This window comes from Heptranchias perlo, chromosome 13 (assembly GCF_035084215.1).
Source record: "Heptranchias perlo isolate sHepPer1 chromosome 13, sHepPer1.hap1, whole genome shotgun sequence".
Classification (NCBI taxonomy): Eukaryota; Metazoa; Chordata; class Chondrichthyes; order Hexanchiformes; family Hexanchidae; genus Heptranchias; species Heptranchias perlo.
Window position 1 is genome coordinate 1,462,486 of NC_090337.1, and position 16,567 is coordinate 1,479,052.

Genomic DNA, 16,567 nt, shown 5'->3' on the forward strand with positions numbered 1-16,567 from the left:
TGGATGGGGAGAGGGATGGAGTCGGTGGATGGGGAGAGAGATGGAGTCGGTGGATGGGGAGAGGGATGGAGTCGGTGGATGGGGAGAGGGATGGAGTCGGTGGCCGGGGAGAGGGATGGAGTCGGTGTTTGGGGAGAGGGATGGAGTCGGTGGCCGGGGAGAGGGATGGAGTCGGTGTTTGGGGAGAGGGATGGAGTCGGTGGCCGGGGAGAGGGATGGAGTCGGTGTTTGGGGAGAGGGATGGAGTCGGTGGATGGGGAGAGGGATGGAGTCGGTGGCCGGGGAGAGGGATGGGGTCGGTGGCCGGGGAGAGGGATGGAGTCGGTGGATGGGGAGAGGGATGGAGTCGGTGGATGGGGAGAGGGATGGAGTCGGTGGATGGGGAGAGGGATGGAGTCGGTGGATGGGGAGAGGGATGGAGTCGGTGGATGGGGAGAGGGATGGAGTCGGTGGATGGGGAGAGGGATGGAGTCGGTGGCCGGGGAGAGGGATGGAGTCGGTGGATGGGGAGAGGGATGGAGTCGGTGGCCGGGGAGAGGGATGGAGTCGGTGGATGGGGAGAGGGATGGAGTCGGTGGATGGGGAGAGGGATGGGGTCGGTGGATGGGGAGAGGGATGGAGTCGGTGTTTGGGGAGAGGGATGGAGTCGGTGGCCGGGGAGAGGGATGGAGTCGGTGGATGGGGAGAGGGATGGGGTCGGTGGATGGGGAGAGGGATGGAGTCGGTGGATGGGGAGAGGGATGGGGTCGGTGGATGGGGAGAGGGATGGAGTCGGTGGATGGGGAGAGGGATGGAGTCGGTGGATGGGGAGAGGGATGGGGTCGGTGGCCGGGGAGAGGGATGGAGTCGGTGGCCGGGGAGAGGGATGGAGTCGGTGGCCGGGGAGAGGGATGGAGTCGGTGGATGGGGAGAGGGATGGAGTCGGTGGATGGGGAGAGGGATGGAGTCGGTGGATGGGGAGAGGGATGGAGTCGGTGGCCGGGGAGAGGGATGGAGTCGGTGGCCGGGGAGAGGGATGGAGTCGGTGGCCGGGGAGAGGGATGGAGTCGGTGGATGGGGAGAGGGATGGAGTCGGTGGATGGGGAGAGGGATGGAGTCGGTGGATGGGGAGAGGGATAGAGTCGGTGGCCGGGGAGAGGGATGGAGTCGGTGGATGGGGAGAGGGATAGAGTCGGTGGCCGGGGAGAGGGATGGAGTCGGTGGATGGGGAGAGGGATGGAGTCGGTGGATGGGGAGAGGGATAGAGTCGGTGGCCGGGGAGAGGGATGGAGTCGGTGGATGGGGAGAGGGATGGAGTCGGTGGCCGGGGAGAGGGATGGAGTCGGTGGATGGGGAGAGGGATGGAGTCGGTGGATGGGGAGAGGGATGGAGTCGGTGGCCAGGGAGAGGGATGGGGTCGGTGGATGGGGAGAGGGATGGAGTCGGTGGATGGGGAGAGGGATGGAGTCGGTGGCCAGGGAGAGGGATGGGGTCGGTGGATGGGGAGAGGGATGGAGTCGGTGGATGGGGAGAGGGATGGACTCGGTGGCCGGGGAGAGGGATGGAGTCGGTGGATGGGGAGAGGGATGGAGTCGGTGGATGGGGAGGGGGATGGAGTCGGTGGATGGGGAGAGGGATGGAGTCGGTGGATGGGGAGAGGGATGGAGTCGGTGGCCGGGGAGAGGGATGGAGTCGGTGGATGGGGAGAGGGATGGAGTCGGTGGCCGGGGAGAGGGATGGAGTCGGTGGCCGGGGAGAGGGATGGAGTCGGTGGATGGGGAGAGGGATGGAGTCGGTGGATGGGGAGAGGGATGGAGTCGGTGGATGGGGAGAGGGATGGAGTCGGTGGATGGGGAGAGGGATGGAGTCGGTGGCCGGGGAGAGGGATGGAGTCGGTGGATGGGGAGAGGGATGGGGTCGGTGCATGGGGAGAGGGATGGAGTCGGTGGATGGGGAGAGGGATGGAGTCGGTGGATGGGGAGAGGGATGGAGTCGGTGGATGGGGAGAGGGATGGAGTCGGTGGATGGGGAGAGGGATGGAGTCGGTGGCCGGGGAGAGGGATGGAGTCGGTGGCCGGGGAGAGGGATGGAGTCGGTGGCCGGGGAGAGGGATGGAGTCGGTGGCCGGGGAGAGGGATGGAGTCGGTGGATGGGGAGAGGGATGGAGTCAGTGGATGGGGAGAGGGATGGACTCGGTGGATGGGGAGAGGGATGGAGTCGGTGGATGGGGAGAGGGATGGACTCGGTGGATGGGGAGAGGGATGGACTCGGTGGATGGGGAGAGGGATGGAGTCGGTGGATGGGGAGAGGGATGGAGTCGGTGACCGGGGAGAGGGATGGAGTCGGTGGATGGGGAGGGGGATGGAGTCGGTGGATGGGGAGAGGGATGGAGTCGGTGGCCGGGGAGAGGGATGGAGTCGGTGGCCGGGGAGAGGGATGGAGTCGGTGGATGGGGAGAGGGATGGAGTCGGTGGATGGGGAGAGGGATGGAGTCGGTGGATGGGGAGAGGGATGGAGTCGGTGGATGGGGAGAGGGATGGAGTCGGTGGCCGGGGAGAGGGATGGGGTCGGTGGATGGGGAGAGGGATGGAGTCGGTGGCCGGGGAGAGGGATGGAGTCGGTGGCCGGGGAGAGGGATGGAGTCGGTGGATGGGGAGAGGGATGGAGTCGGTGGATGGGGAGAGGGATGGAGTCGGTGGCCGGGGAGAGGGATGGAGTCGGTGGATGGGGAGAGGGATGGAGTCGGTGGATGGGGAGAGGGATGGAGTCGGTGGATGGGGAGAGGGATGGAGTCGGTGTTTGGGGAGAGGGATGGAGTCGGTGGCCGGGGAGAGGGATGGAGTCGGTGGCCGGGGAGAGGGATGGAGTCGGTGGCCGGGGAGAGGGATGGGGTCGGTGGCCGGGGAGAGGGATGGAGTCGGTGGATGGGGAGAGGGATGGAGTCAGTGGATGGGGAGAGGGATGGAGTCGGTGGACGGGGAGGGGGATGGAGTCGGTGGATGGGGAGAGGGATGGAGTCGGTGGATGGGGAGAGGGATGGACTCGGTGGATGGGGAGAGGGATGGACTCGGTGGATGGGGAGAGGGATGGAGTCGGTGGATGGGGAGAGGGATGGAGTCGGTGACCGGGGAGAGGGATGGAGTCGGTGGCCGGGGAGAGGGATGGAGTCGGTGGCCGGGGAGAGGGATGGAGTCGGTGGCCGGGGAGAGGGATGGAGTCGGTGGATGGGGAGAGGGATGGAGTCGGTGGCCGGGGAGAGGGATGGAGTCGGTGGCTGGGGAGAGGGATGGACTCGGTGGATGGGGAGAGGGATGGAGTCGGTGGATGGGGAGAGGGATGGAGTCGGTGGATGGGGAGAGGGATGGAGTCGGTGGATGGGGAGAGGGATGGAGTCGGTGGCCGGGGAGAGGGATGGAGTCGGTGGATGGGGAGAGGGATGGAGTCGGTGGATGGGGAGAGGGATGGAGTCGGTGGATGGGGAGAGGGATGGACTCGGTGGATGGGGAGAGGGATGGACTCGGTGGATGGGGAGAGGGATGGAGTCGGTGGATGGGGAGAGGGATGGAGTCGGTGACCGGGGAGAGGGATGGAGTCGGTGGCCGGGGAGAGGGATGGAGTCGGTGGCCGGGGAGAGGGATGGAGTCGGTGGCCGGGGAGAGGGATGGAGTCGGTGGATGGGGAGAGGGATGGAGTCGGTGGATGGGGAGAGGGATGGAGTCGGTGGATGGGGAGAGGGATGGAGTCGGTGGATGGGGAATGGAGTTTGCGGCGGGGACTGAAGGCGATGGCTTCGATCTTCCCAATATTTATTTGGAGGAAATTTCTGCTTATCCAAAACTGGATGCCGGACAAACAATGTGACAAATGAGATACATTGGAGGGGTGGAGGGAGGTGGTGGTGAGGTAGAGCTGGGTGTCGTCAGCGTACATGTGGAATCTGACGTGTTTTCGGATGATAGGAACATAGGAACATAGGAACAGGAGTAGGCCATTCAGCCCCTCATGCCTGCTCTGCCATTTGATAAGATCATGGCCGATCTGTGATCTAACTCCATATACCTGCCTTTGGCCCATATCCCTTAATACCTTTGGTTGCCAAAAAGCTATCTATCTCAGATTTAAATTTAGCAATTGAGCTAGTATCAATTGCCATTTGCGGAAGAGAGTTCCAAACTTCTACCACCCTTTGTGTGCAGAAATGTTTTCTAATCTCACTCCTGAAAGATCTGGCTCTAATTTTTAGACTGTGCTCCCTACTCCTAAAATCCCCAACCAGCGGAAATAGTTTCTCTCGATCCACCCTATTTGTTCCCCTTAATATCTTATAAACTTCGATCAGATCACCCCTTAAACTTCGAAACTCCAGAGAATACAACCCCAATTTGTGTAATCTCGCCTCGTAACTTAACCCTTGAAGTCCGGGTATCATTCTAGTAAACCTACGCTGCACTCCCTCCAAGGCCAATATGTCCTTCCGAAGGTGCGGTGCCCAGAACTGCTCTCAGTACTCCAGGTGTCATCATCGGGCAGCCAACTGTGGTTGGACTGTATTCCGGGAGATTTCATCACTGACCCCACATCATGTTGAATGAGCCCCAAGGATCTACCCTTGTCCCCCTCCTATTTCTCAATCACATGCTGCCCCTCGGTGACATCATCTGAAAACACGACGGTAGGTTTCACATGTACACTGACAACACCCAGCTCTACCTCACAACCACCTGAATGGCCTCCTCCTGTTCCTATGTTTCTATCAGAACTGGGGGAATGGCCATGATGGGAGATAGAGTTGCCAACCCTCCAGGATAGCCCTGGAGAAAATTTTAAAGGCTACATACAGTGACCTCACAATGGGGCCAGAATGGAGGTGTTTGGGAAAGACCCCGTCAATCACATCTGGAGACTGCACCGCTGGAAGTGACTGGGATTGATTTTATGCACATAGCTTGTGTTCTGTAACTATCCTCCACTCACTGCATTTTGCTGGAGGAATAATCCTGCTTTTATCAGGAGACTTTGCTGTAGTTTCGGTCGTGAGTTCAGCGACTCACAAGTCCCGCCCCCACCTCCAACCGCTACGTTGCAACACTGACAACACACCAAAAAAAAGTGCTTCATCGTCTGTAAAGCGCTTTGGGACGTCATGAGGTCATGAAAGACGTTACATAAATACAAGTCTTTTTTTTCTTTTCTTTCTTTCAACCTATTGGCTGCAGAGTAGTGTCAATATTGACTCTGAATTTTGAACCACTTATCTTGCTGGACCTCTCCTGGCCCTCAATCCATTCATCGCCGGTTTCCCCAGGTGCGATTGGCGTTCAGCGAGGGGTGTCAGGGTCCGAATGATATCTTCAGACACTAACTTTCGATTATTTATGAGGCCTGTGATGAGAGCCCCCTAAACCCCCAGGTAGAACATGGGGAGTGTGGTGTCAGCAGGGAGGTAAGCACTCTGCCCCCCAGCTTGACCCTCTGCTTGTACCAATCTTGTCGGCCGCAGGGCTTGAGAGTTCATCACTTCAGTCTCTGGGACACCAGTCAGTGGGATCCTCACTTTTAAAAAGAAAGAAAGACTCGCATTTTTACAGCGCCTTTCATGATCTCAGGACGTCCCAAAGTGCTTCACAGCCAATTAAATACTTTTGAAGTGTAGTCACTGCCGTAATGTAGGAAACACAGCAGCCAATTTTTGCACAGCAAGATCCCACAAACAGCATTGAGATAAATGACAAGATAATCTGCTTCAGTGATGCTGGTTGAGGGATAAATATTGACCAGGACACCAGGGAGAACTCCCCTGCTCTTCTTCAAATAGTGGCCTTGGGATCTTCAACATTCACCTGAGAGGGCAGACAGGTCCTCAGTTTCATCCAAAAGACGGCACCTCTGACAGTGCAGCACTCCCTCAATACTGATCCTCCATCAGTGCAGGACTCCCTCAGTACTGACCCTCCGACAGTGCAGCACTCCCTCAGTACTGACCCTCCAACAGTGCAGCTCTCCCTCAGTACTGACCCTCCGACAGTGCAGCGCTCCCTCAGTACTGACCCTCCGACAGTGCAACGCTCCCTCAGTATTGACCCTCTGACAGTGCAGCGCTCCCTCAGTATTGACCCTCCGACAGTGCAGCACTCCCTCAGTACTGACCCTCCGACAGTGCAGCGCTCCCTCAGTACTGACCCTCCGACAGTGCAGCACTCCCTCAGTACTGACCCTCCGACAGTGCAGCGCTCCCTCAGTACTGACCCTCCGACAGTGCAGCGCTCCCTCAGTACTGACCCTCCGACAGTGCAGCACTCCCTCAGTACTGACCCTCTGACAGTGCAGCACTCCCTCAGTACTGACCCTCTGACAGTGCAGCACTCCCTCAGTACTGACCCTCTGACAGTGCAGCACTCCCTCAGTACTGACCCTCCGACAGTGCAGCGCTCCCTCAGTACTGACCCTCCGACAGTGCAGCGCTCCCTCAGTACTGACCCTCCGACAGTGCAGCACTCCCTCAGTACTGACCCTCCGACAGTGCAGCGCTCCCTCAGTACTGACCCTCTGACAGTGCAGCACTCCCTCAGTACTGACCCTCCGACAGTGCAGCGCTCCCTCAGTACTGACCCTCTGACAGTGCAGCACTCCCTCAGTACTGCACTGGGATTATGGGCTCCAGACTCTAGAATGGGGCTGGAACCCACAATGTTGTGACTCCGAGGCGAGAATGCTGCTCACTGAGCCCCGGGGCCAACTCATTATCCTGGATAATCCCACCTTCCTTTATTCTGTTGCAAAATCATGGATCCCTTTTTTGTTGTCAGGATTAGGGAGGTAAATTTAGCGGCCTAAGTGCAGGGAACTGGCTGACAGACACTGCACTCCTGAAACCAGATCGAAACAAGACCAGAACTAGAGGACACGTGAATAAAGTTAACAGGCCTCAAGCAAGATTTGGGATGAGAAGAATTTCTGGTGGTTGTTTGGAATGGACTCCCAGCCGTGTGATCTCCTCGACCAGTTTCCATCGCCTGAGGAGGTCGGAGAGGAATTTTCCAGAGTATTTGTTCCCTTATTGGCCCTGGGTTTTCCTCTGTTTTTTTTGCCTCTCCCAGGAGGGAGGGGGGTTGCGGGAGAGGCGGAAAGGATAGGGGTGAGACCATAAGACCATAAGAGATAGGAGCAGGAGTAGGCCATTCGGCCCCTCGATCCTGCTCCGCCATTTAATGAGATCATGGCTGATCTGATTTTTACCTCAACTCCACTTTCCCGCCCTTTCCCCATATCCTTTGACTCCCTTGCTGATCAAAAATTTGTCTAACTCAGCCTTGAATGTATTCAGTGACTCAGCCTCCACAGCTTTTAGGGGTAAAGAATTCCAAAGATTCACAACCCTCTGGGCGAAGAAATTCCTCCTCATTTCTGTCTTAAATGGGCGACCCCTTATTCTGAGACTATGCCCCCTAGTTTTAGATTCCCCCATGAGGGGTAACATCCTCTCAGCATCTGCCCTATCGAGTCCCCTCAGAATCTTGTATGTTTCAAAAAGATCTCCTCTCATTCTTCTAAACTCCAGTGAGTATAAACCCAACCTGTTCAATCTTTCCTCATAAGACAACCCTTCCATACCCGGAATCAACCCAGTGAACCTTCTCTGAACTGCCTCCAATACAAGTATGTCCTTCCCTAAATAAGGGCACCAGAACTGTACGCAGTACTCCAGGTGTGGTCTCACCAGCACCCTGTACACTGCTTATCCACCATCATCCCATCTAATCTGTTTACCCAGTCCACTTTAGCCAATTCCACCCTCATTCCTTTATAATTGCCCTTATTTAAGTTTAATACAGTAGTTTCAGACCCAAGATCCTCGCTCTCAAACTGGATGTGAAATTCTATCATGTTATGATCACTGCTTCCCAAGGGATCCTTTACTTTGAGATCATTAATTAATCCTGTTTCGTTACCCATTACCAGATCCAAAATGGCCTGTTCCCTGGTTGGTTCCCCGACATATTGGTCTAAAGAACAGTCCCTAATACATTCTATGAACTCCTCCTCAGGGCTATTTTTGCCAATTTGATTTGTCCAATCTATGTGAAAGTTAAAATCACCTATGATTATTGCATTACCTTTTTTACAAGCCCCCCTTATTTGCTGTTTAATATTTTGCCCTACAGTGTAGCTACTGTTAGGGGGCCTATATATTACTCCCACCAGTGATTTCTTTCCCTTGCTATTTCTTACCTCCACCCAAATTGATTCGACATCTTGATCTTCTGAGCCAAGATCATTTCTCACTATTATACCAATTTCATCCTTTATTAACAGAGCTCCCCCACCACCTTTACCTTTTCTCCTGTCCTTCCGAAATGTTAAATAACCCTGAATATTTAGCTCCCGACCTTGGTCACCTTGCAACCACGTCTCTGGGTGGGGAGGGAGGGAAGAAGTGTTTAGTCCTCATGCTCTGGCCATCATGAGTGAGGGGCCGGTTTGATGGATCAGCTGGTCTTTTCCTGCCCGGCAATTTTGTAAGTTTGTTAAGCAGTTAACACTACACCAGTTAACACCCACCTGTATTGGTTAGGATTGGGATTGAGGGAAATGAAGGTAAATGCAGACTTAATCGAGTGGTGTGAGTGGTTCTGATCTACAGGAGCTCAGGGAAACATTATATCCAGAAAGGAAACAAAAGGTAGTGTGTAATAAACAGCAGTTCTGGAGCTTTGCTTTATCTTATCTTTAGGGTCAGGAGGACTCTTAGCAAAGAGTTTGCTGACAATGAATCGAGTTGAGTAGAGAGGTTTGTGCAAGGTGTGTGCAAACAGGCCCGATAGGCTCTGGTTTTATGCATCATATAATGTCCACCAATCCACAGGCATCCCACGGCCAGTACCAAACCCACCTGGAGATTGGTTAGCAAAGAACATAAGTTTGAAGGGATTGCAAATGATGTCAGTACACAAGGGAGTGGCTCATTGTGAGAGAAGCTCGAAATGAGAGGGAGAGACAAAATCAGATACTTTCAGAAAATCTTGAATTAGAAAACAAAATGTTGTAGAGTTTATAAACCACATGAAGTCCATTGTCTCCCAACTCACTATTATTATGTTTTACAATTTTTAAAGATTTTTCTTTCAATTCTTTCATGCAATGGTTCAGTGAATAAGGACACTGTCCAGTGTGAGGCAGGAAGCTTGGATCACTAGTCTATCTTGAGTTAGATAATCTCAATTGGAGAAGAGGTTGGGATCGTACAGTCGGTCTCAGTGTCCTGGGATAAGGAGCAGTAAACTCAGTTAATGCACCAACTCCTCATCACTGCCAGTGACTATTGCTGGAATAGTGTCTGTGTGTGTATGTGTGTGTGTGTCTGTCTGTGTGTGTCTGTGCGTGTGTGTATGTGTATGTGTGTGTGTCTGTGCGTGTGTGTCTGTGCGTGTGTGTGTCTGTCTGTGTCTGTGTGTGTGTGTGTGTGTGTCTGTCTGTGTGTGTGTGCGTCTGTCTGTGTCTGTGTGTGTGTGTCTGTCTGTCTGTGTGTGTCTGCGCGTGTGTGTGTGTATGTGTGTATGTGTGTCTGTCTGTGTGTGTCTGTCTGTGTGTGTGTCTGTGTCTGTGTGTGTATGTGCGCTCTGGGGCACATGCATGTGTTTACATGTAAATGGGCATGTACATGCATGTGTGCATGTGTTGCCGTGCATGTTGGTGTGTGTGTGTGTGTGTGATCACGATTGGGTTTGGCTGTGACCTCCTTCCACAGTCACTGACACCCATTGTCCAGGCGGGCACATGAAGAACATGAACCTGCTCCGCCATTCAATCAGATCATGGCTGATCTTCTACCCCAGCGCCATTTTCCTGCACTATCCCCATATCCTTTGATGACTTTAATATCTAGAAATCTATCGATCTCTGTTTTGAATATACTCAATGACTGAGCCTCCACAGCCCTCTGGGATAGAGAATTCCAAAGATTCACCACCCTCTGAGTGAAGAAATTTCTCCTCATCTCAGTCCTAAATGGCCGACCCCTTATTCTGAGACTGGTTCTAGACTCCCTGCATCTAACCTGTCGAGCCCTGTAAGAATTTTGAATGTTTCAATGAGATCACCTCTCATTCTTCTGAACTCTAGAGAATACAGGCCTAGTCTACTCAATCTCTCCTCATACGACAATCCCGCCATCCCAGGAATCAGTCTGGTGAACCTTCGTTGCACTCCCTCTATGGCAAGTAAATCCTTTCTTAGGTAAGGAGACCAAAATTGTGCACAATACTCCAGGTGTGGTCTCACCAAGGCCCTGTATAATTGCAGTAAGACATCCTTGCTCCTGTACTCAAATCTTCTTGAAATAAAGGCCAACATACCATTTGCCTTCCTAATTGCTTGCTGCACATGTATGTTAGCTTTCAGTGACTCATGTACAAGGACACCCAGGTCCCTTTGAACATCAACATTTCCCAATCTCTCACCATTTAAATAATACTCTGCATTTCTGTTTTTCCTACCAAAGTGGATAACTTCACATTTTTCCACATTATATTCCATCTGCTATGTTCTTGCCCACTCACTTAACCTGTCCATATCCCCTTGAAGCCTCTTTGCATCCTCCTCACAACTCACGATCCCACCTAGTTTTGTGTCAGCAGCAAACTTGGAAATATTACATTTGGTTCCCTCATCCAAATCATTGATATATATTGTGAATAGCTGGGGCCCAAGCACTGATCCCTGTGGTACCCCACTAGTCACAGTCTGCCAACCTGAAAAAGACCCGTTTATTCCTACTCTCTGTTTCCTGTCTGTTAACCAATTCTCAATCCATGCCAATATATTGCCCACAATTCCATGTGCTCTAACTTTGTTCATCAACTTCCTGTGTGGGACCTTATCAAAAGCTTTCTGAAAATCTAAATACACCACATCCACTGGTTCCCCCTTATCTATTCTACTAGTTACATCGTCAAAGAACTCCAACAAGATTCACTGCAGCAACTCGCCAAGGCTTCTTCGACGGCACCTCCCAAACCCGCGACCTCCACCATTTGGAAGGACAAGGGCAGCAGGCACATGGGAACAACACCACCTGCACGTTCCCCTCCAAGTCGCACACCATCCCGACTTGGAGAACTTCAGAATTAAAATATTGCAACACCTGTTGACTTGAACAAACCTGTTAATTGAGCCACAGTTGTTAGACAGGAAAGACCAGGTCTGTGCAAAAGCGATGGAATTCAGCAGATAATTCTCAGCCAATGCCAACTCACTGTGGTAACATTGTGTATTGTCCCATGGTGAACCTGGAGCAGTCACTCTTATAAAAGTACAGAGTTTGGCCCAGTGTGGTGCTGCCAAGCTACCATGGGAGAGAAAATGTATCAGAGGGAGGGGCTTCGATGGGAGGGTTAGTGTACCAGAGGGAGGGGCTTTGATGGGAGAGATAATATATCAGAGGGAGGGGCTTCGATGGGAGGGTTAGTGTACCAGAGGGAGGGGCTTTGATGGGAGAGATAATGTATCAGAGGGAGGGGCTTCGATGGGAGGGTTAGTGTACCAGAGGGAGGGGCTTCGATGGGAGGGTTAGTGTACCAGAGGGAGGGGCTTTGATGGGAGAGATAATATATCAGAGGGAGGGGCTTCGATGGGAGGGTTAATGTACCAGAGGGAGGGGCTTTGATGGGAGGGTTAGTGTACCAGAGGGAGGGGCTTCGATGGGAGGGTTAGTGTACCAGAGGGAGGGGCTTCACCGTGTCTGCACCCACTTTCAAGCCTGATTGATTCCCTGCCCGAGGTGACTGGTTATGTTCATCCATACGTGGGTGGGTCTATTGTGATCACATTCAAATAACAGACACACAAGATTCAAACGCTGGAATGTTTCCTGATCTCTTTACACTTCACCTGGAACAGAATCAGAATCAGTTGAGAGAGGAAAGGATCTTGGATTTATATTCTATAGTTCTCTAAAGCTTCATGACCAATGCCGAGAAGCTATAGCCAATGTAAATAGGGTATTAATTTGTATTAATTGACGATTCAATATAAAACAAAGCACACTGTCTTGTTCTTGTACTAGACCTCGGTTAGACCTCACTTACAATACTGTGTCCAGTTTTGGTCCCCTCATATGGTGGGTGACATAGAGGCTTTGGAAAAGGTTCAGAGAGGGGTCACAGAATGAGTCCCAGCCTCATTAACCTTCGTTACTCAGAGAAGCTTAAACAGCTGTGGGGGTCTGTTCATTTTACAGATGCATAAACTCGGGGTGATTTGATATATAAAATAGTTAGGGGACTGAATTATGTACCAATTGATGGATTATTTCAATTCAATAGATGGGGGTTACCGGGGTCAGGTGGGTGGGACCAAGTTCGATGTTTGGTGGTTCTCCTGTTCCCAGTCGATAGTCGACCTATGGAACAAGGTGGCATGTCGTGCGGTGAGTGCTGACTCTCTGCAAACCCTCGAACGAGAGGGAACCGGTTCCTGGGGCCGAGGTCAAGTCTTACAAAAGGGAGGTGAGAAACCAGGAAATATAAACACAGTCAATGTGGTCCCTGGACTCGTTCAATGTGGTCCCTGGAGGTCAGAGAGGAATCTTCCAGATTTTTCCCCCTGATTGATTCTTGGGTTTTTATCTGCTTTTTTTGCCTCTCCCTGGAGATTCCATGGGGAGGGGGGGAGAGGAAGTAGGGGAGAAGGGTGTGGAGTGGGAGGGTGGGAATGGGGAGAGCAGGGGTGGTGGGGGAGGGCAGAGGGGGTGGGGGGAGGGGAGTGGGAGGGGGAGGGCAGGAAGGAGTGGGGGAGGGGGACTGGGTGGGGAGGGGAGTGGGGGAGGAGGGTGGGGGAGGGGGAGGAGGGTGGGGAGATGGAGGGCAGGAAGGAGTGGGGGAGGGGTGGGGAGGGGAAGAGGTGGGCGAGGGGAGTGGGAATGGAGGGTGGGGAGGTGGAGGGCAGGAAGGAGTGGGGGAAGGGGACTGGGAGGGGAGTGGGTGAGGGGAGGGGAGTGGGGATGGAGGGTGGGGGAGGGGGAGGGTGGGGGGGTGCGGGGAGGGGGAGGGTGGGGGGGTGCGGGTAGGGTGGGGGAAGGGGGAGGAGAGGAGGAAAGAGTCCAATCACGATGCTTCAGGCATCACAACTGTGGGGGCAGGATTGATGAGTCAGATGGACTTTCTCTGATTATTTATCAAATCGCCCCGGGTTTTTGCATCTGTAAAATGAACAGACCCCAGCTGTTTAAGCCTCTCTGAGTGACGAAGTTTAATGAGGCTGGGAATCATTCTGTGACCCCTCCCTGAACCTTTTCTGAAGCCTCTTTATCACCCACCATATGAGGGGACTAAATTTCACTTGTTTCCATTTTTTTCCTCCACTCCTGATTTTGATGTCACAATCTGGATTTATGTTATGTACGGTATTTAATATTGTTCATACCTTGAGAGGGATAAAGGACAAGTGCCCTCAGAAATAAAAACAGGATCATGGTATAAGACCGAGGACACTATCCTGATAGCTCAGCATGAACCTGGGCCACACAGGTCCAGGGACTGGGTCAACTGTGATGCCCACCACAGTCAAATAGTATTTCCATACCCACAGTCCAGGTTCATACAAGAAGAATGGTTACTTGGACTGGTTACTAAAGGGCGGTCTTCACTAAAGGAACTGCCTGAGGAACGGTGAAGGTTGGTGGGCAGTAAAAGTGAGATTTTAAGCAGCACTCCATTGACTGTACCGATTTATCCAGATCATCTCCACCTGCGAGGTAAAGCATCTTCAGAAACAATGTGATTGGCCTTTGCCCCAGCCCCATAATTTCATTAGGATGTCCTGGCTGTATCAGTGATCAGAACAAGCTGAGCAAACACTGGCCCACATCAGCACTGTTTCCAGCCTCTGGCCTGAGTTTCAAGAGAGGGTGAGATTGTTTTTTAGAGGAGTCAGTGAAATCAGTGAGTCATTTACCAAGCAACAGATTTCACCTCAGACACAGAATCATTTCTGCAAACGACCATTTAATTCTTGACTTCGGTGAAGTTTCACAGTTGCTACAAACAGTGAGCAGGAAACAAGAACAATTTCTGAAAGAGAAAAGAAAGAACATGTTGTGAGATTATCGTGCGTTAGCGGATTTTCCCATTACTGTCATTACAAAATGATTGTTAATCCTTCAACAATAACTTCCGTGTGTGATTCGGGCCCGAGTGGTTAGTAAACAACAAGCTTTAATAGATTGACTATCTCCCAGTCGTAAGTCCTCACACCGTGCTGAAGCCAAGGCTTCTTCGACAGCACCTCCCAAACCCTCGACCTCTACCACCTAGAAGGACAAGAGCAGCAGGCACATGGGAACAACACCACCTGCACGTTCCCCTCCAAGTCACACACCATCCCGATTTGGAAATATATCGCCGTTCCTTCATCATCACTGCGTGAAAATCCTGGAACTCCCTTCCTAACAGCACTGTGGGAGAACCTTCACCACACGGACTGCAGCGGTTCAAGAAGGCGGCTCACCACCACCTTCTCAAGGGCAATTAGGGATGGGCAAAAAATGCCGGCCTCGCCAGCGACGCCCACATCCCATGAACGAATAACAAAAAAAACACTCTGCCCCACCCCCTCCCTGGACAGTCCATCCCACACACTCACCCCCCTCTGAGTTCAGAGTTCAATCCCTCTCTCATCCTAACCTTGTGCCTGTGTCCCCTGGTTCCAGAGATTGTGTCAATTTCCAACATATTATCAGGGCCCAATTAATTGATTCCATGAAGGATCGGGATTCCTTTTATGATTTCTCCCATTCTATTCAAAGTAAAAAATCCCGGGCTCTTCAAACTCTCCCCATAACTCGGACACTTTAAACTTATCAGCCGTGGATCAGTGGGGAGCGCCTCAGGACTAGAATCAGAAAGTTGTGGGTTCAAGTCCCAATCCAGAGATTTAAGCACATGATCCAGGCCGATACTCCAGTGCAGAACTGAGGGAGTGCTACACTGTCGGAGGGTCAGTACTGAGGGAGTGCTGCACTGTCGGAGGGTCAGTACTGAGGGAGCGCTGCACTGTCAGAGGGTCAGTACTGAGGGAGTGCTGCACTGTCGGAGGGTCAGTACTGAGGGAGAGCTGCACTGTCAGAGGGTCAGTACTGAGGGAGCGCTGCACTGTCGGAGGGTCAGTACTGAGGGAGCACTGCACTGTCGGAGGGTCAGTACTGAGGGAGAGCTGCACTGTCGGAGGGTCAGTACTGAGGGAGTGCTGCACTGTCGGAGGGTCAGTACTGAGGGAGAGCTGCACTGTCGGAGGGTCAGTACTGAGGGAGTGCTGCACTGTCGGAGGGTCAGTACTGAGGGAGCGCTGCACTGTCGGAGGGTCAGTACTGAGGGAGTGCTGCACTGTCAGAAGGGCAGTACTGAGGGAGTGCTGCACTGTCGGAGGGTCAGTACTGAGGGAGTGCTGCACTGTTGGAGGGTCAGTACTGAGGGAGTGCTGCACTGTTGGAGGGTCAGTACTGAGGGAGTGCTGCACTGTCGGAGGTGCTGTCTTTCGGATGAGTTGTTAAACTAAGACCCTGTCTGCCCTCTCAGGTGGACTGGTGGGTGCAGGAGTGGTCCTGTGGGGAACCTGCATGATCCAATAATGGCCTCTGCTGGTAATTCCCACAGGATTGTGATCCAACTCGTGCCTCTGTGTAAACAGAATTTTTACAACCCTTTAATTCTTCTTCTCATTATTGTCTTGTTACCCTCTCGCAGACCAGTGCAAACAATCTCTCACTATTTACCTTGTCAGAACCCTTTATAATCGTGAAAGCCTCTATCAGGTCTCCCCTTAACCCTCTCAGCTCCAGTGAAAAAGGCACAAATTCTCAAGTCTCTCTTCCTAACTGTTACTCCTCATCCCAGGTAACTCCCCAGCCAACCTGCACTGTTCCTTTCCCATTACGTTTACGGCCTCCCTCTGAGATTGGGCCATCATTAGAAGAATGTGAATCGAGAGATTTTGGACTGAAAGGAAGCGGATTTGATGAAAAGCTGGTGCGATCAGACTGGAGGTCAGCACTCCGAGAGTGGGAGATATTTCACATTGCTGTGGTTGTGGGTTTGAGCCCGAGGTCCAACTATCACTTCAAACCACCAACCACATGTGTAGCGACTTCTGTCAGTTCTCAGACAGTAAAGTTTATTTACCTCAGCGCACGGGGAGAGGGGGAAGGGGGTTGGCGGAGGGGCGAGGAGACTGCGGGCACATTGAGAAACTGAAACCGACAAAGTCTGACTCGGCCTATTGTAAGTGACCACAGGTCAACAGAGGTCAGAGGTCAATCTGATCCAACCTCCACAGCTGGAAGATGAAGTTTTTAATGAAATATTTGTCCTGATTTCACTTTTACCCCGTTCTCCCCAGAGGTTAGTGACGTGCTGGAGTAAGGGACCGTTTAATACAGGAACATAGGAACAGGAGGAGGCCATTCAGCCCCTCGAGCCTGTTCCGCCATTCACTGAGATCTTGGCCGATCTGTATCCTAACTCCATTTACCCGCCTTGGCTCCATATCCCTTAATACCCTTGGCGAGCAAAAATCTATCGATCTCAGATGAAAAATT

At 52.6% G+C, this 16,567-nt stretch overlaps 1 long non-coding RNA gene across 1 annotated transcript in view; it reads right to left on the minus strand.

Moving 5' to 3' along the window:
* Window positions 1–13,971: 13,971 nt before the first annotated feature.
* Window positions 13,972–16,567, minus strand: part of LOC137331210 (uncharacterized) — a 90,087-nt gene continuing 87,491 nt past the window's right edge. Inside the window, exon 3 of the long non-coding RNA XR_010965399.1 lies at window positions 13,972–14,045. This is a non-coding gene — a long non-coding RNA (uncharacterized lncRNA). The remainder of the gene's footprint in view (window positions 14,046–16,567) is intronic.